This window comes from Lepisma saccharinum, chromosome 7, assembly GCF_977018435.1.
Source record: "Lepisma saccharinum chromosome 7, izLepSacc3.1, whole genome shotgun sequence".
NCBI classification, from domain to species: domain Eukaryota; kingdom Metazoa; phylum Arthropoda; class Insecta; order Zygentoma; family Lepismatidae; genus Lepisma; species Lepisma saccharinum.
In genome coordinates, this window is record NC_139235.1 from 21,819,466 (window position 1) to 21,844,436 (window position 24,971).

Below are 24,971 nucleotides of genomic sequence, written 5' to 3' on the forward strand. Positions count from 1 at the left end.
CGAGACGGAAATTATTTTCGTGACCAAGTGCAGAGGGGAAGCCATTGTTGCAGAAGCAGAGAGTCGTGTCGGTGGGAGAGCAGTGCAAACCGGTTCACCACACGAGCGGTTCCTTCCCCGGCTGGCCACCACACGAGACAGGTTCAAAGACTGGCCCACGAAAGGAGATCGTGGTTGTTTGACCTCTCGGTGCCACCAGCAGGTGGACCACTACTGCAAGATTTTTTTTTTTTCCGAAGAAATGCTTCGAGACTGAAAATTCCGTGACTTCAAAGCAAGTAGAGATAATTTTCAGCTTCAAGAGAATATAGCTATTACGAATTTCTTCACTTCAAAGAAAAGTTAAGAGAATTCTTGTATTCAAGAAAATATGGATGGATATTTAGAATTTCTTGACTTCAAAGAAAAGTGGAGAGAATTCCTGTATTCAAGAAAATATGGATGGATATTTAGAATTTCTTGACTTCAAAGAAAAGTGGAGAGAATTCTTGTATTCAAGAAAATATGGATGGATATTTAGAATTTCTTGATTTCAAAGAAAAGTGGAGAGAATTCTTGTATTCAAGAAAATATGGATGGATATTTAGAATTTCTTGATTTCAAAGAAAAGTGGAGAGAATTCTTGTATTCAAGAAAATATGGATGGATATTTAGAATTTCTTGATTTCAAAGAAAAGTGGAGAGAATTCTTGTATTCAATATGGATGGATATTTAGAATTTCTTAACTTCAAAGAAAAGTTAAGAGAATTCTTGTATTCAAGACAAGAGTACAAATTGGTTTGAAGAGTACAAATTAATTGGGATACTCATGACTTCAAATGAAAGCAAGGAGAATTTTAGATTTCAAGAGCATATCGAAATTGAGTATTGCGAGTTCAAAGGTAAGCTGAGATAATTTTTAAAGCTGAATATTTTGTAGCTTCACAAGAAAGTGGACAGAATTCTTAGCTTCAAGGGTGTATATATAGAGAGTATCTGGAAGTAGTTTAAATAACACAAATGCGTCAAATAAATTTATTTTGGTAGAGAATCAGTATCTTCTCTACAGTGTAACAAACCATACGAAGATTCTCGTAGGAGGAATTCTAAAATATCATTCTCTAGAAGTTAGGATTCTAAACTGGTTTTATGAAACTAGAGGTATTTTTCAAAAACTCCTTGGCGAGAAAGATCTAATGTCCAGGGAATCCTTTCCTAGTAAGCGCTTGCACACATTGCATCTGACATAATTATATTTTGGAAGTTGACAAGAACTAGTTCGTTGGGAACCGTTCCTAGAGATCGGTTCTCGAACGGTTCGTCTTTCAGCAGCCCGTTTCCCCTGCAGACACCGGACATGGCCGACCATCCAGCCAAGGCAGAAGGACAAGACGCAGTTGTCGTCGCCACCGTCTTCCTGTTGGGTGGGTTCCAGCCTTCGAGGACTGCATTGGCCGGACACTCGGCTCCTCCTCTTGCATTGCCTCTTGCCACCACGGTTGGTCGCCGGAGACTCCTAATGGCCAGTAATTGTTGTCCGTGGAGACTTTTGGAACCAACCATGTTTACAGTCCCCCTCCTCTTGTCCTGTTTTTTCCACTTTTATTGCAGGTTTCTCATCCCCCCTCCTTCCTTTACGCCGCCCGAGGACTGTAGGTTAAACACGTTCTAATTACTTCATACTTTCATGCCCTCCAACCCCCTCAACATGACGCCTCTGTATTTGTCAAAATGTATTCAAGAGTTAACGCACCTGAAATTATCAATATATCTATAAACCACCCTTCAGATCAAAGAAAAAAAGGGGGGAACATGTAACATCTCGACTTCTGCACTTCCCATACTGCTGGCTAGAGAAGCTACCTCCCGCTGCAGGCCATGCGATGCAGGATCAACGAGAGTAGCAGAACTCGTTTCTGGCAACACTGTAATTACACCAGTGAGGAGGAATATAACTGTATACTTAAGCCCAATTATTGACCATAAAATTCTTCTCGGTAGGTTACAGAAGATAGGGTTCTTGATGATGAGCAGGATGTCAGAAATTTTGGTTCTGAAGTAGCGAGCGTCCGGAAAAAATGCATGATTAGGTAATTTTTTTCTATCTTTTTTGGGGAAGGCGTAGGAATTCCATCTTGTGGTGACACAATGATCACAAATCATGCGCAGTGTTGGTTGCGCAGTTGGGGCCTGGTGCAAAATAATTTTCTTAGAAGATAACAGCCAAAAATACATGTAATTAGGTGTTATTTGCTGTGGCACAACTCGTCATCGACAACTAAAAAAAAAAAGCTGATAATCGTGCGCATGTGCTCTTCCTTTTTCTTCTTTAGATTACGTTCAGAGAGTAGCAGGGATTTGAGATATGGTACAATGAGAAAAGCACAAAATATAAATTTAAAAAAAACTGTCTTACAAATGTGTGGAGCCTAGAGGTACAATCAGGATTCTTCTTCGTCGGAGACGAAATGTCATTCACTAATAAATGAAAATTTGAAAGAAACATTCCCGAAGAGAGCAAAGCAGGAATTTGCAGACATTTCCACAAGAATGCTTTTTTTTAGGAATTGTAGCTTTCCTGGCGACGTGATTCGAACAGGTGTTCTCGGGTTACCAAGCAGGTTAGATTGAAGTTTGGAAGCTAACTTCCTTCAACTCATAATTTTATTCAAGTTCACTTTGTTTCGAAATCATGAAGTTCTCAATTTCTACGTGAACTCTAAATCTAAAATTCAACTTTCCTTTTGAAGTTAAACATCCGATATATTTACTCTTGAAGTTCAAAATCTCTCCTCATTTCTAATACAACGCTAAAAATGCTGACCAAGGCAGGCTTTATTATATTAATAGCATGCTACAAATGTAACGTTTCCATCCTCTAGCAGGGTCTTCTTCAGACAAAGATTCAAACTAAAACCTACTTAGACCTTGTTAGAGGGTAGAAACATTGCATTTATAGTGTGCTATTAATACACAGAGTGATTATAAAGTTTCGAGCCATTTATGTGAAAAACGGATATTAGAATCAAACCAATAATAAGAATGGAAAACCTAACACTTAGTAACACATAATCTATCAAAACTTGTACAGATAATGTAAACCCAACCTCAGAGTAACACATAATCCACCACAGGTTGCACTGAGCCTTATTCTAAATGACCACCCTGCACGTCCACACAAAACACCTTTTCTAACATTGTACATTGCTAGAAAAGGTGTTTCGTGCAGCTGTTCGTCGCTGGATGGGAGGCTCAGTGCAACCTGTGATGGATTATGTGTTACTAAGTAAGTGTTAGATTTTCCATTCTTATTATTGGTTTCATTCTAATATCCGTCTTTCACATAAATGGATCGAAACTTTATAATCACCCTGTATAATAAAGCCTGCCGTGGTCAGCATTTTTAGTGTTTTATTGTGGTCAGCATTTTTAGTGTTTTATTAAACAGTGAAACAAACCTAGTGTTATTTTTATTTTGAAGTTTATTTCCTTGAAGTCAAGAATCTGTCTGTCTCTCTGTCTTCTTTAGCACTTAAGATCTTCTATATTCAGTTTGAAGTTAAAATTACTTGTGCTCATTATATTCAAAAACAAATTTCTAAATATTCATTTGATATGACGTAACGATATGTAGAATCTTTGAAAATGTAAAGTACGAAGAACTTCAAATCCCATTTAGCCATCACCATTCCAGACAGGAAATAGCTAGAAACATCTAAGGAATGTCTGATCAGACATTGCGGAGCTTCCTTGATCGCAATCGTTGTAAACAGGTGTAAACAATTGCAATCAAGGAAGAGACAACAGGTAACTGAGTCGGCATTATTGAGTAAATTCGATTGCAATCAAGGTCTGGGGGAGGGGGGGTCGGTGGTCAGTCATTGACAAGGATTACGGAGAGACAGGAGGACGTGTTAGAGCGAGTCGCAAATCAGACTCTTTGTACAGTCACGACCATAACCATTCCTTGTACAACTTCAGCTACTATACAGAGACAGGTATACCATTTTCCACTAGCCATGTTGATCCAGTCCTTGGTGGCTTGAAACTCAAGCGTTTGTTTTGCCATTCATATATGTGTAGTTAGTACCTCGCGCCCCTTACCATCAAGCTTACCACATGAACAGAGAGTTGCTCCATTAACGAGGATGAATGATCAGTGAGCTACATCAACCCACTGGGACATCTGAAAGTCCCCAGTTCGATCCCCGTTCCTAGGAGTACGTTAGGATGAAATCAAGGTGTTGTCACCAAGCAACCAGATTTCCAGTCTTCAGAATTCAAGCAAGGCTGGTGGTTAAATGCAACAACATAATGCCTTTCTTTACGATTCATTTTACGGTAAAATTACCAGTATCTATAATATTGGGGTCTAAAACTCTCCACTTACTTTTCAAACCAAAACTCGATCTGCACGAGTTTCTACAATCTTTGCCGTAACATATTAATGTTTGAAATAATGTTCTGCTGTAATATATCAGAGGAAGAATTGAAATGTGGCTCACAATTAAATGCCAAGATATACTTCCAAAATTATGAAATACAAAAACCTCAGATTTGCTCTTGAAATATAAAAATTTGCCATAGTTTATTCTTTTGAAGCCACAAAATTCTCAATGTAGCACATTTTCTCTTGAAGTATACAAATTCACTCTATTGTCTTTTGAAGTCATCAAATTTTCAATCTCCAAGTACTCTTGGATAATTACGCAATACTAATAGTCATGTTACTTTAACTGTAGAATTTCCACGAGAAATATTTTCACTTTTCAAATTACAAGGGCCCCGCGGATCTAGTTCTCACAGGGCAGGAGCGTATATTCTAGGCTAGATAGGATATCTGCGAAGCCTTAAGTCTAGCGAATACAACTCAGGAGAAAAATCAATCAGAAATTGTAAATAATATTATTCATATCAGTGAGATGATGATGCTGATTCTGGAGTTGGCAACCTGATTTCCTATGAGTTCGCAACCTGATTTCTTATGAGTTGGCAACCTGATTTCTTACGAGTTGGCAACCTGATTTCCTATGAGTTGGCAACCTGGTTTCTTTATGAGTTGACAACGTCGTTTCTTTATGAGTTGACAACCTGATTTCTTAGGAGTTGGTAAATTTATTTCTGTTCATAGTCTAGGACCACGTGACATAGGCCAGATTTTGGACTCCGTATACGCCACTGTCACAGGGCCTCTAACGATAGTCCTGATTCCAAGTCGACAGTCGGTACCAGTATGCTGGGAGAGAGTAGAATACGCTGGATAAGGATGGCAAACAAGCTACAGTTGTTTTTACACGCTGCTCTCCTTAGTCTAATCCGCTTATATAATTCTTGAAGGACATGCCTTTTTCTTGAAGCCTCAGGAAAATGAAAATAGTCGATAACTTATGAAAAAAAGGACAGCGAAGACGTAACTGGAGTATGTTCAATTCACGCAGTACTAAAGATCAGGAAAACCAGTTTAACTCACTCTAATGATGACTTCTATGTATCGGGTTAATATATATACCGATTCTTCTTGTACTCTCTATTATTATTTTTTTTCTTATTTCTGGCCATTCTAAGAATTTTTATTCCATCCGCTATAAATAACAGATTATGGTCTTTAAGATGGAGGCTGGGAGCGGGACAAAACTCACCGACGTTGCTCCTTTGACTTAAGAGGGTAATTTGTGATTGTCCGTCGCGGTCGGATCTGAAAACTTTGGTAGAGCGCGGAAGAGTCAGGGGCCCGGATGAAGATTTACTTCAGGCGACATTCTTCTCGAAGCACCCGTTGGGTCTAGGGTCGTGCAAGGATTCAGGCAGAGGTCCCAAGTTCGAACCTTATGTCCTGGTGTTGATCCTTTCATTCAATTCGCTGTTCATTGGTCCCGATAAATGTACTTCGCCTCGTTGAACCAATTGCAAACAAAACATTTATGTAGGTTATGAAAGGTTATTAAACAAAATAATGTTAACAAATATGTTTAGGCTCTCGGGTATTTTCGTATGCATGCCGCAATAGTTTAATAGGCCTTATACGTAGCCATTAAACTATTGCGAACATCTGAAGAAAACCACACGAAGTTTCATGCGATTGTTCTATTAGAATCAATCCTATATGCAGATGACATTTTAAGAATTTGGATGGCAACAACTTCGTGGCTGTACCATGCTTCGTCTCTTTTCCCGCTATTTTGTCTATTTGCCTGTACAATATTAAGAACTCAGGTTGATTTTAAATCACTATAAGTAAATAATTTATAGAATAATGTACATAAGGATTTTGTAGATATCAGAATAACTTTTGGTGAAAGTACATTAATCTATGACGGGGTGAAGCTCATTCGAAAACAAATCTAATATGTAAACTGTAAACGCATTCAATTTTTTCTTGATTAAAAATTCAATACTTTATAGACAAAAATAGGAAACATTTTGTGTAGAAAAAATTTACAAAATACTAATCATCTTAAACCGTAAATAGTGTCATTATTATTAAACTGTATATAAACATGGCAGCTGATATTTTGCAAACTGTCATTAAAAAACTTCCAAAATTCAGGTACAAATACTTTAAAAAATATTTTAAGTTACAATTATAGAGTACATCCATAATGTTTTTTTTTTTATTTTCACTGGAAGAAAAGTTACTGAAATTATTTAGTTTCATTAACACACTCAACAAATATTTCCATAGAAGATTCATGAAGCTATACAGTATCAGAAACAGAAAAATGTATATTTACATATATTTTTCTATTTGCTTTAATCAAAGTGTTCGAATATTTTATAGGGCCGTTTACTAGAAAAAGCCTTTCTATAAAAAAACGATTTAAATAAAAAAATCATGATTTTTACTCACTCGACCGAAACTGACAGTGACAACACTATGTCGATACACAGGATGTCTCCTAAGTCACTGTCTATATTTTAAATCGTTGTAACTTATGCGGTATGGTTTAAGGTTCTTAAACAGATTCACAATTTCTAAACACTAGTCTAATATTAAACCTAAAAATCGACTGACCTGTTTGAAGTCAGGCACAGGCGAATCTTCATAATTCATTAAGCTTACCTGCAAGAAAAAAAGAGAAAGTTATTAGTTGTCATAAAATATACTAGTTACATTGTACAAAATATATTAATATGAGCAGGAAAATGAATAAGCAAAGAAAACAAAAACCTATTATTTGAAGGGTTTTTGGAGTCGATCCCTTTTTGAGGCATATTGCACAGTGGTTCGGATCAAAATTTAAACTGTAGGTCCAGTTCCAATTAGACTATCATGAGCATAAAGTGGGTTACGCAATCTTATCGAGCCTCTTAAACTTGGTGCTCGAACAGAACATTTAAGTTATCGAAAATATTAGGCATAATAATTACGGAACGGATTTTAAGGTGCGGCAGCTTTCCAAACATAGAGCTGTTTTTATACCAATCGTTTGAGATATGTATTTTAGGTCATGAAATCAAGTAAAATAAACACAGTTTGTTGCACCTTTTCGTGAGATTAGCACATGTATCCCTTTTTTACCCCCTCTTTAATGCTTCTTTTTCTTTCATGTTTTGTTAAATAATTGGACAGAAAAATAAACGAGCCGCTACATAAAATCCTACAGTCTCATTTTGTAGAGCAGAACGAGAGCTATAAAATGTTATAATATAAATTATACAATGTCTACCATAAATTATATTACTTGCTGCCTCCCCGGCAAGGACGTATTTAAATGGGGGGGGGGGGGCCGGACCCCTCCGAAAGATTTATCAAGCATTAAAATTAAATAATGAAAAATTTATTCGTTTAGCCGTTGTTTATAATTTCCTCTAAACTTATTGTGAGACAAGGATTATATTGGGATCATACGGCTTTGAAGGACAGGAAGGACGTTTTTAGGGGGTCCGGACCCTCCCCCCCCCCCAGCCACACACACCCACGCGGAAGACTTATCAAGTACGAAAATTAAATAATGAAAATACTAGTTTAGCATTTGTTGTATAATTTCCACTGACTATATTGGGATCATACGGCTCGATCTTAACTACAGGTAAGCTCCGTAATTAATATGCGCTGTTATATCTCTATCCTTATACACTCTCTTTACCTAATCATGTAATAATAATATAATATTAATTGATGTATTGTAATTAGTATTAGTTTGATTTAGTATAATTATTTTAATTTAAACATTATTATTATCATAGTGGTTCGAATCCTACTTTTTAAACTGTCGTTTAGCCTTGCTGTGCATAAAGTGGACTTAAAACACCAAATCAATTACTTGTATATTATTTGCTACAATGTTGAATAAACTGGTTTAGACTTGAATAAAGGAATTTTATCAGCATCTTTTTGAAAACATTTTCACAACCTTCTTTTCCCGAGCATAATTTTGCATCTTAATTGTCCATATTACCCTTCGTGGATCTTTGCGTGTATTCGATACATTAAAAAAATAAAGTTTACTTCTACTTCAGTTATTCAACGTCCGCTTCCCTTCCCCTTGTGCTAATCTCGTCTGGTTTTTCAACCGGTGCTGTCAAAATTCGAGACGCAATCGAGACGAGAGCGAGAAATGTTTCGGCACCATCAAAACTATTCAGAAACCCGTCTAGAAGAAAATTCGACAAAAATACTGAAGTGAAATACGATAGCTGTTGTCTAGTTAGTTGAGGACAACAGCGAATACATCCACATTAAAATTTTCCTGTCTGCTCTAGAACAAACTCTAAACACTTGTAATTGTCCAGAATTTAGAATATCAGCCACTCTATTTAGGAAGAAGTCATCGTTGAGAGGTAGGCGAAGAGGATCCTAATTTAGAGATAAAAAAGCAAGTTAAATAACTACATATACAAACAGTCCCTGCACGGATCTTCCTCTAGGCCGGAAGCAAAGCCATAATCACAATAATTAGCACATTCCCTTCTTTTCTAACCTGCGGAAAACGTCAGAATTTACGTATCATCAGCTTTCTCAGTGTTGCCATAACCAGTGGGAATAATTTCCCTTTTCTAGTTCCAAAATTTCCCGGTTTTATATAAATTTTCCCTTCATTTCAGGAAAATTGGAATTATGAGCAAAAACTTATTTATTATTGTTATCCGCATTGATCCACAGAAAATTCCAATGTACAAAGGATGAGTGATGATGTGATGAAATTAATGAAGAGACACACACACACACACACAAAGAACACTCATGCCCAGGCCGGGATTCGAATTCGTAACCCCTGGCGTCGTAGTGCGTTGTGCCAACCACTCTCAGAAGATTAATTGAGTGAATTAAAATAATGAGTGAATAACAAACTAATGGGATTAATCAAATAAAATTGTCCATTTTGTAAAAAAAAAAAAAATATATATATACGAGAATTTTCACAAGAGCATTAGCAGTGTTGTTATGGGTTTCTCCTCTTCTCACCTGAACTTCCCTACGCCAAGCGAAAATTCCCTTGGTGCGGCAACACTGTTTTAAGTAAGAGAAGAAAAGTGTTGCCGCTACAGTTAGTCAAAACGCACCGGAGAAATCCACCAATGGCCATCCTTCGGGACGGTCCGTGTCAATACACTAAATTAGAAGGATCCGGGGGGGGGGGGGGGAGAAGAAGGCGCGAAAAACAATACCATTCCGTTCCTTCGTCTTTTGTCGGTCCGTTCCTCGGTCCAAAGAAGTGAAACTTGGCGGCACAAAAAGGCCGGTAGCACCGCGTCGAATGCCTTCTCCATATCTAGTGAATTAACATGGAAGATCAGATATTAACGTGTTGTTTCGAGAGTTTCCTGAAACCAAAGAATGGGGTGGGGAAACGGGGGGAGGGGAGGGAAGCGTCCGTGATAATTAAACATCCAAGAATTAGCGTCGCGTCGCTAACCCGTCGGAGATATTTACCGATGAAGTTCGAACTGGGATAACGGGAAAGCTATTCTCCCTAGGCGAGGAGTTCCTTCTCAAAAGAAAATTCCCAAAGGCTCCGTGCATAGCCATAACAGCAGAGGGATGGGCACTGGGCAGATACAAACATTCCTCGGATACACTCAGAGAACTAAATGCATCATATCGATTGTTGCACCAGAATACATCGACTGATGCACTAAAGTGCGTTTTATGCGTTTACATAAACTCTGTAGCTCAGACCAAACGTTTAAGTGCAGCATGCAAAAAGATGAAGGAAGGTGCATCAAGGAACATATGTAACGTTTAGGCAGTTCGCCGGCTTAAACTGCTTGGCTGCAAGAGGATGTGTGTATGAAGAATGGAATAAATTACGCTCATAGCTTCTTACCAATATTTAATAGAATCGCACAAGTGGGGGGGAGATCACGCACGAGCCACGATATCTAAACACTGACAATGATGAAACCCAAAGTGTCACCACTGTACCCGACCTGCTTCGTGGTTCCTCGGCTGAGTCGCGACGTGGCGCTGTATCGGTCCATCGAAGGTGTCCTCAGTGGGTTCGCCCAAACCTTTTAAATGGACCGACTTAACACTGTCACTCGCAACACACTTCGCGCTTCGCTCTCTCGATCAAGACTCCCAACGGCGACCTCTCGTCACCCGGGGACTGCTGGCGTTTTTGATTACACAGCATTTTATTTCCGGCTCGTGACACATGAACTCATGCATTGAAGTGCATCTCGACTGAATGGAATCCTCAGTTGAATCAAATTATGCACTTTGGTTTTTCACGACATACAAAAATGCACCCAAATGTGAATCTGATTCTTTTAAGAAGCCATAAAACACACTTTACTGCATCAATCGATGCATTTAGTTTTCTGTGTGTAGACACGGTGTCTTCAAACTGTGGGTCGCGGAACACACTGATAACCAGGGCTCGCAGGGTGATAAGTAAGACAAAGACGCCAAATATGCCAACCTACTTGGCGGAGTGATTAGCACAGCGCGCTACGACACCCTAGAGTTCCGGATTCGAATCCCGGCCTTGGCATGGGTGTTCTTTGCGAGATCCTTCGTCAATTTTTATCATATCATCATTCATCCTCAACGTCGCGATTAGCTAAACGCGGCAAAAAAGCGACGCTAAATTACAAAAAAATCAAATATGTAGAGAAAGGTTACTGAAATCGCGGATGTTGACAGAAACTGTTGTAGAAGGGAAGAAGGGGTAGGTAATCCATTAATAAAGATTGAACAGCATAAGTTATCACTAGGGCTAGAATTTTTATGACTTAATCACCAAAATATGCAAAATAAAATATGCTCTCATGACCTAAAATTTTACAAAATATGCACTATAATTTGAAAAATATGCCCTTATAACTAGACTGTTTCAAAAATCAATATCTAACTTATGCTGAAATATTTTCATATACATACTACTTTTAGTTCATTTTATGGGCCCTGATCAGTTGAAATGTACAATGAATACTTTCTGTAAATTTTCAATTAAAAATGAAAAAGATTTTGCTGCAGACCAAAAAAAAAAAAAAAAAAAAAATCTCGAGTGAACATGGGAGTAACAACGAATCCACTTGGAAAATGAGTGTATATTTCTTGAAAAAGCGAAAATATGCTGAATATGACCGAAAATCCATCAAAATATGCTTTATCACGTAGAAATGGCCAAATATGCCAAAATATACCCTTAGAATGCACATTAATTCAATTAGTTTCTTCACAATATGCATTTCTATATATTTTGGGAACACATCACCCTTAACAAAAAAAATATGCTGTCATGAAAATCCTATCCCTAGTAATAACAATAATTATCACGGTTATGCATGTCATTATGCAATAATAAACAAGATCAATCCATTTTGTGTACTATTATTATCATTATTATTACGTGGCGCGTACATCCTACGGCACTTATTTCGAGAATTCTACACTGCATTTTGCTCCTTCGCGGTGCATGTAAGTGCATGATTCTCCAGAAATTCGACATAAAGAAAAACAACAAAATAACACGTAGAACTGTTAGCGGAAAATGCAAGCTCGACCAGGACTCGAACCCGGGTCTCTGGCATTCCGTGCCATTGCTCTACCACTGAGCCTGATTTTTCGCTTCCGCTCTGTTTTACCTGTGTGGAATCGTATTTCAATGCATGAGCCTTGTTTGATCCGAGCCCTGCGCTTAGTGAAAAATAAATCTTCTTTCTCTGGGTGAAGGATGCTGCAGAGTCAGAGAGTTTGAGAATTCTAGAATCGACAGACGGCTAAACAATTCTATATTGGAGAATCCGTACGGAATTCTAGACTGGAAACTCGGGTAAGGAATTCTTGCTTGATTGGAGAATCGGACAGGAAATTCCACACTCGAGACTGGGGTAAGAAATTCAGATTGATGAATTGGGTAAGGGAGGAATTCTAGACACCAGAATAGGGTAACGAATTCTAGATTCGAGAATCGGGTAAAGAATAGACTCGAGAATTAGGTAAGAAATCCTAGATTCCTAAACAGCATATCGGATCCTGGATCTGAGATTCGAACCGTAGTTTCGAGAATTAGGCACAGTCATTTTCATTTGAGGAAAATGTTGATATACTTCACATGCAATTTTGTAGAAGTCTCGAACGAAATGAGAGATTCCAGTACGTGACGGTCTGTTCTTGTCTTCTTTTTTTTTCTTTTTAGTATAAGGCTGCCTCGTATTCGGCTCCAATTACCAAGAAATCCTAATTGAATCCGTAGAAAAATCTTGTAAATGGAGTCTTCAAGGAAGATGCTCTTTTTCCACGCGTTGTATGGCCTGTAGCGTCTCTTTCCTCACGTCTTGTGGCCAACTGTTTGAGCAGCCCACGTTCCGCCATCCTTCGGGCCCCGTCGAGCCATCCTGGAGCTCAATCCGCGGACAAAACCGTGAACAGAACAAAAGACGATCGTCCGGTAACGTTTGAATGTCTCTTGCGGTTTCTCCGCTGAGGATTTATTGCCAAATATGCGTCTCTGGGGAATGGGTTTTCTGCCCGCAGAAATTCAGCTCCGTGCCCTTTCGGGGCGCGAGGGCCATTTTGCCCCGTTTAGTCCTGGTTGGCACAGCACGGGTGGCCAGACGACCAACCTCTCTCTCTCTCACCCGAACGGAGACAAAAGTTACCAAAACGCTCGCCCCGCGGAATTGCTTTGGGTCGAGCCTCGGCCGCGTGCTTCCAAAACCCACGTTGGAATCGCCACTGTGGGAGTGGCTAATAAATACCAACAGGCAATAGTAGCGCATTGCTTGCATGACGCAACAGTCCAGGAGCTACATCTGCATCCAGCCTGAAACAGGTACGTCACGAAACTTTTGCGTCTGATTTATTAAACATGGAAAATTATCTAGAGGGGAGGCTGTTCTGATACTTGTCTCGAGTACCTCGCCACACAGAGAATCAATTATAAGGTCCGCTTGCACTGTATTATGCTGTAAACCGTATACAGGGTGGAAAATTTGCTGTAGTTTTTGTAATATTTAAGCAATCTGAATGAAACTTTCTGCACATATGCATTATAGATTAATCGACTGATTTGGTGTCTTATGTCCACTTTATGCACAGTAAGGCTAATCGTGACTGGATCTACAGTATTTTAAAGTGGGATCCGAACCACTATGTGCATCCACCGGGCATCGAACCCGGGACCCCTTGATTAGAAGGCTACGACGCTACCACTGCGCCATCGGGGAGGACTTATATGCATATGGAATAGGATTACATGTGAGCATTCGAATTTCACAATGCGATAATGTCTTGTTATCTTTTCAAAAATGACCAACCACTTGACCGTCCATGAGCGAGGGCAAATTCAGTGATTGCTGTGCAGAGGTGGTGGCGTACAGTGAAGGGTAGAAATGCAACTATCCAGCCGGAGACAAGCATTGTCATGACAACAGGCTCGGTTGTACAGCAAATCGCTGAATTCCACGCCTCGTGGCGTGTCGCAATCTGCGTTCAGTGGTTCGGATCCAAAAAAAGTGACAGTTGGGAGGGGCAATCGCCCTTTCCGTGGATTGAACCCGGGACCCCTTGATTACAAAGGTATGACACGACGTCAACATGAACCATCGTTCAGTCTCTTATTATATTTATTTGATGATGACAGTGATAAGATCAAATTAAATAGAAAAAAAGGAGTTTATCCGTAATTTTCCATCTGAAGAGTGTGATTGATTGATTGAGTTGGTGCTTTAAGTCCACTTTATGCACAGTAAGGCTAATCCGGACTGGACCTACAGATTAAAGTGGGATCCGAACCACTATGGGCCTCCACCGGGTATCGAACGCGGCACCCCTTGATTGGAAGGCAATGACGCTACCACTGCGCCATCGGGGAGGCCCTGGAGAGTGAGAGTTCGTATTTAGGCACCAAAAACTGTGCCTTTGTGAAACATGTAGAGGCGTTGAGGAAATTTAGGGGTTATGGTGTGCGTGTGTGGATAAATTCACTGTTCAGAAAAGACGCATTACGAAGGTCCCGAAAATATTCCTTGCGACCAGGGTTTTAAAGGCCAGGAACCCTTAAATTCTATTGGGTTCCGCTGGGGGGGGGGGAGTTCCTGTACCTTATTTATATTGATCCGCAAAAAATGTTCCTGGATCATATTTGAATTCGGTTGGAAAAAATTTTCTGGACCGAATTGAAATACTTTACAGATAAAAAGATTCTTTACGGTCCACATCCCATTTAGGCTTGCTGATTTTCTCTCCTGGACCGGAATTAAATTTATTTTAAATCCCTGGACCTTTATAGGTGAAAACCAGATCGTCAATTCGGTTCAGCGGTTCTTCATTGATCCGGTGTAGTGAGGACATTTCGAAAGATCTTTGCCAGCATCCCTGGACCACTATCCGTCTTCCAAAACACTTATTTTTACCCCTGTAAAGTCCACGTGAGGACAAAGGTCTGTGGCGTACACGCACCGACCGCGTCTGCCCAAAGAATGCCATGTTTCTGGGCCAAACCTGAGGAGACCTGCCGTGGCCAATCCATCACCGACGCCGAGCACTGGTCACTGGCTGCCCGGCTGGTCCAGGCGCGATCGCTCGATCGCCTTGCATGACCTTCAGAGAAGCTTCTGCTGCTGCCTGGGCCAGGCACTTACTCGGGAAAGTGTTGCACTTGGGAAACGAAAAACAGGGAAGAAGAAGAAAAAAAACGAGGTTACTATTTCATTCGAATCTCTGCCACCTCTATGTTCGAAGACTTCTGTGGAAACGCACGTTTTATTTCATTGGAGACGCTACAAACAAAGGCATTTGGGTGAAATGTCCGTATTGATTTCGTTAAGTATTATGTTAACGAATAAAGCTTAATTTAAACAATTTCAGTGCAACGAAAATGTATAATTAAACTACATGTCCTTTAACGTATCAAACAATGGCATAAGATCATATATCTAATTGAATCTCATGACGCTTTCTTTTTGAAAATAATCATTTGTTACAAGTGTACACACAGTTTACAAATTCATATCAACAAAGCCACAGAATATAAACCTGTAGGTTCAAATCTGGCCTTGCTTCCTAGGACATTTAACCACCTTTAATCCTGACAAAAAATAGCAGATGTTGCGAGTCCTTCGAAATAATAATACTAATATGAGTACGTTGAATGGGGTGAACTCACTATTTCCACAGGTTCCGGGTTCGATTCCCTTCCTGAGAATCTCTTCTCATCGGTTTAAATATAACCATAAGTCATCTACATAGTCATAATTGGCTACGTTGGCAGAAACTAACAATAAAGCATGACAAAAGATGGTTTTAGGTCATGGGCCATTTTGATGCACAGTCAAAGGTGGCAGCTTTTTAAAATCACAAATAGAGCAAGGGATTTGATGATTTTGCATGTTTTTTTAATAAAAAAAACTTAGGGCTGTTTTTGTTTTCGACCATATTTATGCAAAATTTTAGATCATAAACGCAAATTCTATTTTGCATGTTTTGGTGATTTACAGGTCATAAAAATCCTAGCACTCTTCTTTCTGGAAAAGGGGAGGGGCAGCCGTTTTTGACACAACACCTAAGAGACCTGCATCAACGAATAAGGAAGAACCGAGCCAGTTCGATACGTGAAACTGCTGCACGTAGTATATTTGGACCCTTTGAACATCTCCATTGCATTGGTGACTGAACCAGCTCGGTAGGTCCACGTCCACACCAGCCTTCCTGACAGCTCGGCCGTTGCATGAAGCCTTGCCGAGAGAACGACGAACCCTCAGCAAAAGCAATCAGTGTTGCAGGTCAGAAGAGGGGAAAAATCTCCCTGCTGTCGTGAGTGGAATTTCTTTGCCGCCCTCGTTTCGTAAGTCCACCTTATGCTCAGATAGGCCAATCGGGGTTGGACCCACAGTTCCGAATCACGGTGCAATGTGCGTCCGCCGGGGATCGAACCCGAAATTCCTCAATCACAAGGCGAGAGCGTTACCACCATGTCCAATCGGTGGAACTTGGCCATGTGGGACGAATGGGAGAAGAAAGAAGAGTTTACAGGATTCTTGTTGGGAAACCTGATGGTAAGTGACCAGTAGGAAGGCCAAGACGAAGATGGAGGGATAACGTTGAGATGGACCTAAAGGAAATCGGTAGAGATGGAAAAGAGTATATAGATCTTGCTCAAGATAGGGACAGATGGAAGGCATGTATTGCTGCAGCCATGAACCTTTGGGTTTAAGAAGACTAGAGAGTTAGTTAGTTAGTTAGTGGAACTTGGAATAATATATAGTTGGGTCGCCGTATCGATGGGCGTCGCTAGAGGGGGTCAGACAATTGATAAAACTTGAGTTGATTTATTTATTGAGTTGGTGTTTTAAGTTCACTTTATGCACAGTAAGGCTAACCGTGACTGAACCTACAATTTAAAGTGGGATCCGAACCACTATGTGCCTCCAACGGGTATCAAACCCGGGTGATAAAATTTGAATAGTAGCAATAAAAACTATTATTATTTGATTGATTGATTGATTGATTTAGTTTATTTTACTTCGCGTTTTGTGCCTCTTGGCTAATTTGCGAAGATGGGGATGAGTGATGAAATGATGAAATTGATGAATGGACATTCACAAACAACCAAGCCCGACCGGGATTCGAACCCGGGACCCTTGGCGTCGCAGCGACTATTATTATTATTATTATCATCATAGTTATGATTAATATTATACAATAATAACTATTATACACTGAACAAATAAACCCATTTATTATAATTATATCCTTGGAAAGTATACCTAACACAACTCTCTTTTCTTTATTACTTTTTTACATTCCATACAATAAGTGAACTGAAATGAATAATTATTGGATTTTGTTGTTTCTTTCACATAGCTTGTAAGGTTTATGTGGTGTGACTTTCAATACAAAACTAAAATTTTTAGAACTTAGTTTATTATTTGGTTTAAATGGCAGAAATAAACTCGTTCCTGTATTCTACTCTCATATTTCTCGACCTACGTAACAATTCTTACTTTGGTTATTATTAGGGCTAAGATTTTCATGACTTAGATTATTATTTTTGTTAAGGATGATGTGTTCCCCAAACATATAGAAACTCTTATTATGAAGAAACTAATTAAATTAAGGTGCTTTTTAAGGGCATATTATGGCATATTTGGCCATTTTTGCGTGATGTAGCATATTTTGATGGATTTTCGGTCATATTCAGCATATTTTTGCATTTTCAAGAAATATTCGAACCCGGCTAGCTGAAATGCTAGTTACTCTAGAATATACACTCCTATGGTAACATACGGGCGATTTCAAAGGGAGGTGTTAAACGCAGAGACTTCGCCCTGTCTGTCTGTACGCTGGTATCATAAAAGTAAATGACAGTATCAACCATGCATCTGTGACGCACGATTGCATACATACAGGATAGGAAAACTAGTTTCTTCGAATCCTCGTAGCTTCGAAATGAGGCCTTGGCGAGAAAAAGTTTCTGAAAAAAGCTGTTTGTGTTGATGTCCTCTAAACGCTGCGAAATTTTGTTGTATAATACGATAAAATATTTATTTATTTTCGTGTGCGAGCCGGCTGACTGCACGTACTATTGTGTATTGTGCAATACCAATATATTATCTGAATAATAATAATAATAATAAAAAGGAGTAGAATACGATACAATTCTATTGGACGTCTAGGTGACCAAGCAAGACATTTTATGTTGATTACACACATGCTTGTGGTAAAAACAACAGAAGTGCGCTAGTTTCACTTTCTCCACCCACATGTCTCTCAGATCACGCGTGGCAACGTATTCAGGAAGAACGTAAGACTTTCCCGCGCATTGGTTACACAGTTTTCCCTGCTTTCCTTTTCATCTTCACCGGTTTCCACCCTCCCTTCCTGAGCCAAGCTAGTTTGTATGTAACTGCCGTCCAAAATTTGATTCATTGAATGATTCATTTGGTTCATTTTACTTCTCCTTTCTGCCTCATTCGGCTAATCGTGAAGATGAGGGATGATATGATGACATTCATGAAGGGACACTCACAAACAACATCCATGCCCAGGCCGGGATTTCAGGCGTCGTAGCGCCCAAAATGTATTCGAACTTGCGCTTTCAGTAAGGTACCAAAATTGCGATGCAACTGGCAACTCTGCTAATACACGGGAAAGATACACTGAGCGAAAAGAAGAGGGGCGCATTAAAACTCTGGCTGAATGGAGTGACGTGTTGAACAGGAGTTGGCAAAAGTTGATTGCTACGTGACTCTGATCAGAACACACACACACACGCAACAGGACGCACATCACTTTGCGTACACAAGACGTCAGGAAGTAGAGAAAAGGACGTCGGACATGAGTCAAAATAACCTCTCCCCTCTCCTCCTTTCGGCTGTCATCTTATGAGGGGCCGAGATCTGGAATAAACTCTACTTCCACGCGTAGATTTGGCAACGTTGCGCAAGTGACAGAGCAAGACCTGCGCGGTGCGGGATCACATTCGAGGCACGTTTGCGCTCTGTCTATTAGTCGATCCCCGCGTCAGGATCGGACGTCTTCGCACCGTCTCATTTAATGGGACTTGCAGTGGAATAAATTCCACGGGGTGATCACGCTCTGAGCCGGAACGTTACCCTAGTTTGGGGCGGGGTTGCGCTCCTTACCAGAGGCGCAACCACGATTTTTTTTCGGGGGGGGGGGCAAATACCAGGATAAACGTACAGTCATGTTCAAAAAATCTGTCGCATGAATTTTTTCTAAGTCCAACGTCTTACGAAATTATGTTGGTAGCTCTGAAACAAGGAAGTGTTGTGAAATATACGATCCTCCAATCAGAGTGAAGTTTGATTCGGATGAGCAGGAGGCGTGACTCACGGTCTTGTCCACAAGAAGTTCAACCAATGCAGCATTTCCAAATATGAGATAACGTCCCCATTGGTTAAATATTGTTTCAATAATGCGAATCGGCAGAAAGATTGCGCAAAAGTTTACTTTGTCGTTTTAATGCCTTTATTCGTTTCAAATTAGTATTAAATTGTTCCAATTATAGTTCATGAGCTCAATATAATGTATTCATGTATGTGTTTGACAATCATATATCACTCATTAGAACAATTTTCACATTGTTTTCACTACGTGAGATGACATTTCATTTACATTTACGATAAAATAGTGGTTTGGGTGTAATAACAGTTTTCATTAATTAATTTAGAGATGCATTTTTATTTGTTGAGTTAATGATTAGGTTAATTCGTTATTTCTCGCGAAAAGAGGGAACCACAGCTGAAAGAAAATGCACAACTTGTATTATTGAGGTCAACTTCACTTTTTGCACACATAGGCTAATCACGACTCGGGATACATTTAAATTGGAATCTGAAACATTATGCGACCTGACTGGAACTCGGAAAAGGACACACTGATTACAAGACGTCGATACATTACCACTTGGTCTGGCGAACGCCAATAATAATGAGGGGTTGTGGGAGTGGGAGAGGGGTGACGGAAAGTAGAAAATAAATAGTAATTTTGGGGGTATTTAATGTTATATTTATACACACACAAACCTAAGAAAATATTTATTTTGATACATGTGTGTGGGGGGTGGGGAAGGGGGGAAAGAGATGGACAGAAAGATATTGGGAGAGATGGGACGAAGAGGTGATTGTGAAAATGTTTTATTTGACGTTCAGTAATAAAAACAATCAAATCAATGATGATTATCTTATAAATAACATATTTAATGTAAATTTGTTTTAAAAATGGGGGCGGGGAGCTGTTTGTTTTACGTTCAGTGTAGGATAACAAGTGGAGACACATAGTGGTTCGTATCTCACTTTGAACTGTAGGTCCAGGCCCCATTAGCCTATCTGTGTATAACGTGGATTTAGAATTCAGTAGAAAATAACGTCGATCTAGTATTTTGGATTTTAGATGCGTTGAGACCACTAAAATTTCTAATTCTTATAATAAGAAACCTGTCCTCATATTACCATTTTGAAAGAGAGAGAGTTAATTGTATAGTCTTTCGTCGTTAGTTTCAAAGAAGACTAATTCAAATAGTAACAATGGGAACGAATAAAGCTTACGAAAAGTTTTTGCCACCGTGGGGATTCGAACCTACGACCATTAGAGTGACACCCCGGTGCGATAACCACTACCCCACGAGTTCGTTCCTTCTTACGGCATGATTATGAGTTAAGACCAATTCGTTCAATATGCATTAGAAATATAATCCCCACCCGCCTCCTTATAAACAACACACCCAAACGCTCCTTTGTAGCAAATGAAATAAAGGTGGTATGAATGTCACAAAACATTTAAGCAAAATCTACTATATTTACGACGCAATCGTTTTACATGGAGAGGCTCCAGGTTCGAAAATTGAGGTTGTGATTTGGCTTCTTGTAGTGGTAGGGTAGATATTCATATGGCAAGGTTCCAGCGTGCACTAGCCAGTAATTTCAGAGAAAAAAAACTTCGATTTTTTTTTATGATGGTAAATTTTTTGGGTGATAGGCTATCAGTATTACACGCCGAAGATTATAGGTTTGACTTCTGTTCGATTACCCCTATTATTATTATATATAGCAACTAAGTATTGTATTTAATTAATAATTTAAAGAAATAAAAATGTTATATATATATTTTTTTAAAAAAATAACACTCCTTTCTAATGATTTTTCAATGTTATTTTTGAAAATAATTTTTCAGAATATGTTTTTGAATTTCTCATCATTTTACTAGGATTTGCATAAAAATGATCCATGTGTCATATTAGACGAAATGTCATGTACAGCGAAAGTTATACATTTTTATTTTAGGGAAAATTATCAACAAACAAAACAAATAAATACTATTGACATCCTTTTGTGAATAGTATTTATTTTACATTATTTTTTGTTCACCATGCATAGTTGCATTCTTATAAAAATCATGGAAAACAATATATTATCTACATTTCGCAAAGCAAATAATATACGAATTTTCGTAATAAGTAAAATGCAATAAATATTTTTTCGGTTTAATAAGAAATAAAAATCGCAGAGTTAACAGAACGGTGAATCGAACACAGAATTTTACAACCAATAAAATGCCTTGTAGCCTTTGCAATGAAGTGATGTAGATTTAAGTAATAAAATTTCATGCAAAATCGCACGTTATAAGAGTGTTCAAATATATTAACTCAAATCAATGCGTCCCTAAGTTTTTATACTGTCAGCCATTTGGCACATCTCGTTACAAAATCTCAGCACATCACCATTCACTAGTTAATCGAATTGAATATTGATTCACTTAACAGTTCAATGTGCAACAATAGTTTCGACTCATATCACGTGAGATGTAAACTCAATTCAATTCTCTCATTGTATGTAACTTGTATGTTGAGCTCATGCAGAAATATCAATTATGATCTCTAAGCTAAATTTGACGCTACAATCGCTTGATCAACTCTTGCGTCTCGCTGCCAGACATTCTACGTTCCTGTTTGCTCCAGGTCGCTTCTGCATTTCATTATCATTGTTTTTACCTCTGTTTCATTCTCATCGTCGTTATAAACCTACGTAATTTCTACTGCTTACAGTAGACAGAATCTACTGTTATCAATTGTAGTACTCTACTGTGTCTCTCGGAAATCTACTCAAAATCAATGATTTCCTACTGAACACTTTCAGTAAGCCTAATGTGTAATTACAGTTGAGGAACTACAAGTGAAATATTCTATATTTTGAATTCAAAATTTTGTGTGCGTCAGCACTTAGGCTATTTTGCACCTGTCACTTTATACGGGGTCCAGCCCCTTACCAGAACTATGTTGTAACTAACATTAAAATATTCTGAATTCGGTAAAAAGCTGAGGCTGTAAAGGGGCACTCAGCACCCACAAGGACCAAACACAGGACAACACATAAAATTATACTGGCCATGGGGCCAGTCGCCAGAACCTTGTTCGTCTGCAAACTGAAGTCCAGGGTGTACTACGTGGAAGCAATAATTGGGTGTACATACTTCGTGGAAGGTCATCCCTTACACCCTTGTAGGGTGTTTAGCTCAGCATGTTAGCTGTAAACATAACTTTTTATTCCTCCTCATTAACAATTTGTTTTTATATCTATTTAAAATTTAAACCAACCTCACTTCCATATAGTACACCCTGAACTGCATTTTGCAGACTAACGAGGCTCTGGTGACTGGACCTACTGTTAGTATAATCTTTGTAGGACTGCATGTGTGTTGTCCTTGTTTGTGCTGACTGTCTGTCGCTTTACAGCCCCAGCTTTTAACCCAGGTAAGGATTTATTTTAGTTTTCAGACACGCTTTTATTTTTGTCATGATAAGGGGCTGGACCCCGTATAGCGTGACGGGTGGAAAATACCCTAAGTTTTCAGGCACAAATTGTAATTCAAATTTAAAAAAATCTTAACATAGATCTACTGAAACCAGTACAGTAGAGAAACTGCAAGTGAAATTAATTTATTCAGTATAGTGTATAATATGTTAAGTTAATATTTTTGCTGTAAATATTAATTTCATACCCCCTTATTATTTTTTGTATTTATATCTTTTTGAAAATCTGAACACAGTAGATGTTTCAAAACACCTATTGATCTACTGAAAACAGTAGACAAAAGTTTCATTGGAGTAAGTAGAAAAGAGTCATGAAATAATACCCAAAGAAGTCAACCATTATGAATTAATGTTACATACTTTCTTTTATTTCACTTTCCAATACCTAGGAGCTCGAAATAATACATGGCATGCGATTTACTAGACAGTCTGCTTTTCTGTGATTGATTCGTCGTGCCCAGTCGGGGATTACTTCCGTTCAAGGTAAAAGGGGAAGGGGAAGAAATCCACCACAGTACCATGACGTATGAAGTGACATGTTCACAGGCATCCAATACAACTGATAAGGGTTCACCTGACCTTGGAAGTGTGGGAAACACGTTTCACGCTGGTTTCCAGAATGCTGTGGCTAAATCTGGAACTAAAGGTGGAATAAGAAATAGTTTGTAACATTTAACAATGACATTTCGCATTTACAAAATATGAGATATGTAGACATTGATTTATTTATTATAGTACACGGTAGAGAATTACTTACAACGAAAGTCAAGTTCTAAATTGCAGACATCAAAATCTACTCCAGGTTGTAAAATACATTTGTGATAGACAGCAGACAGGTTAATAAGGTTTATAAGATTGCTAACGACTCTTAAGACAAACGTTCAACGAAGGTTATTGAGTGAGAAAATGGGAAATTGTTAAAAATAGCGGCCTAGTTGAGTGAAGGTCGAAGGTTCGAATCTCTTATAGAACCGGCTATTTTTTTACACTAATTTTTGGTGCATAATATATTTAATGTATTGTCGACATTTATAAGAAACAAAATATGAAAACTTTCCTCCTCCGTAACGGTGCGGTCTAAGACTCTGTGCTTTGGACACCGACTGCAGCGAGACGGCATGGATTCGAGTCGTCCTGGGTTCTCGGCCTGTTATCTGTATAGGACCGGTGGCAACCCACCATCGTGAGGAAATTGGGGAGCTACGAGTGACTGGTGTAACCTGGTTTCAGATATCTTCTATAACGGCTGAGGGTTCGACGTGCTGACCAACGTCACCTCGTTGCCAGTTGAAGATAACTCTAGGTAGGATTGTGGAAGGGAGACTGACAGTCGGGAGATAGCCCATGGCCCTTCGAGGTTTTAAAATATGAAAACTATTCCTTCCGAAATCTAATTTCTCGTCATTGTCACGTGAGATTTCTTTTCAGTATGACTCCTGCAATACTAATTAGTTCCTAAGTAGGATAATGAGATGGACAGAGAGATATTAAATTATGAGTTCACCGTTTAAAAAATAAGCATTAACACATTTTTATATTCACATACCTCTTTACAAATTCCTAAGCACGTCACTACAAATAAACCAATCTAGTGCACACCAGAGCCTTGGCTTATCGATACCTATGGGGTATCCTACAATTACAGTCAAACCACAAAATCAATTCTCGAAGCTGTAGCCTCTACATGTAAAACGATTGCGTCGTAAATATAGTAGATTTTGCTTAAATGTTTTGTGACATTCATACCACCTTTATTTCATTTGCTACAAAGGAGCGTTTGGGTGTGTTGTTTATAAGGAGGCGGGTGGGGATTATATTTCTAATGCATATTGAACGAATTGGTCTTAACTCATAATCATGCCGTAAGAAGGAACGAACTCGTGGGGGTAGTGGTTATCGCACCGGGGTGTCACTCTAATGGTCGTAGGTTCGAATCCCCACGGTGGCAAAAACTTTTCGTAAGCTTTATTCGTTCCCATTGTTACTATTTGAATTAGTCTTCTTTGAAACTAACAACGAAAGACTATACAATTAACTCTCTCTCTTTCAAAATGGTAATATGAGGACAGGTTTCTTATTATAAGAATTAGACATTTTAGTGGTCTCAACGCATCTAAAATCCAAAATACTAGATCGACGTTATTTTCTACTGAATTCTAAATCCACGTTATACACAGATAGGCTAATGGGGCCTGGACCTACAGTTCAAAGTGAGATACGAACCACTATGTGTCTCCACTTGTTATCCTACACTGAACGTAAAACAAACA

General features: G+C 38.9%; 1 protein-coding gene across 1 annotated transcript in view; it reads right to left on the bottom strand.

Moving 5' to 3' along the window:
- ds (dachsous cadherin-related 1) overlaps positions 1-24,971 on the bottom strand; it is a 471,629-nt gene that overhangs the window by 251,093 nt on the left and 195,565 nt on the right. The gene's annotated exons all lie outside the window — the stretch shown is intronic.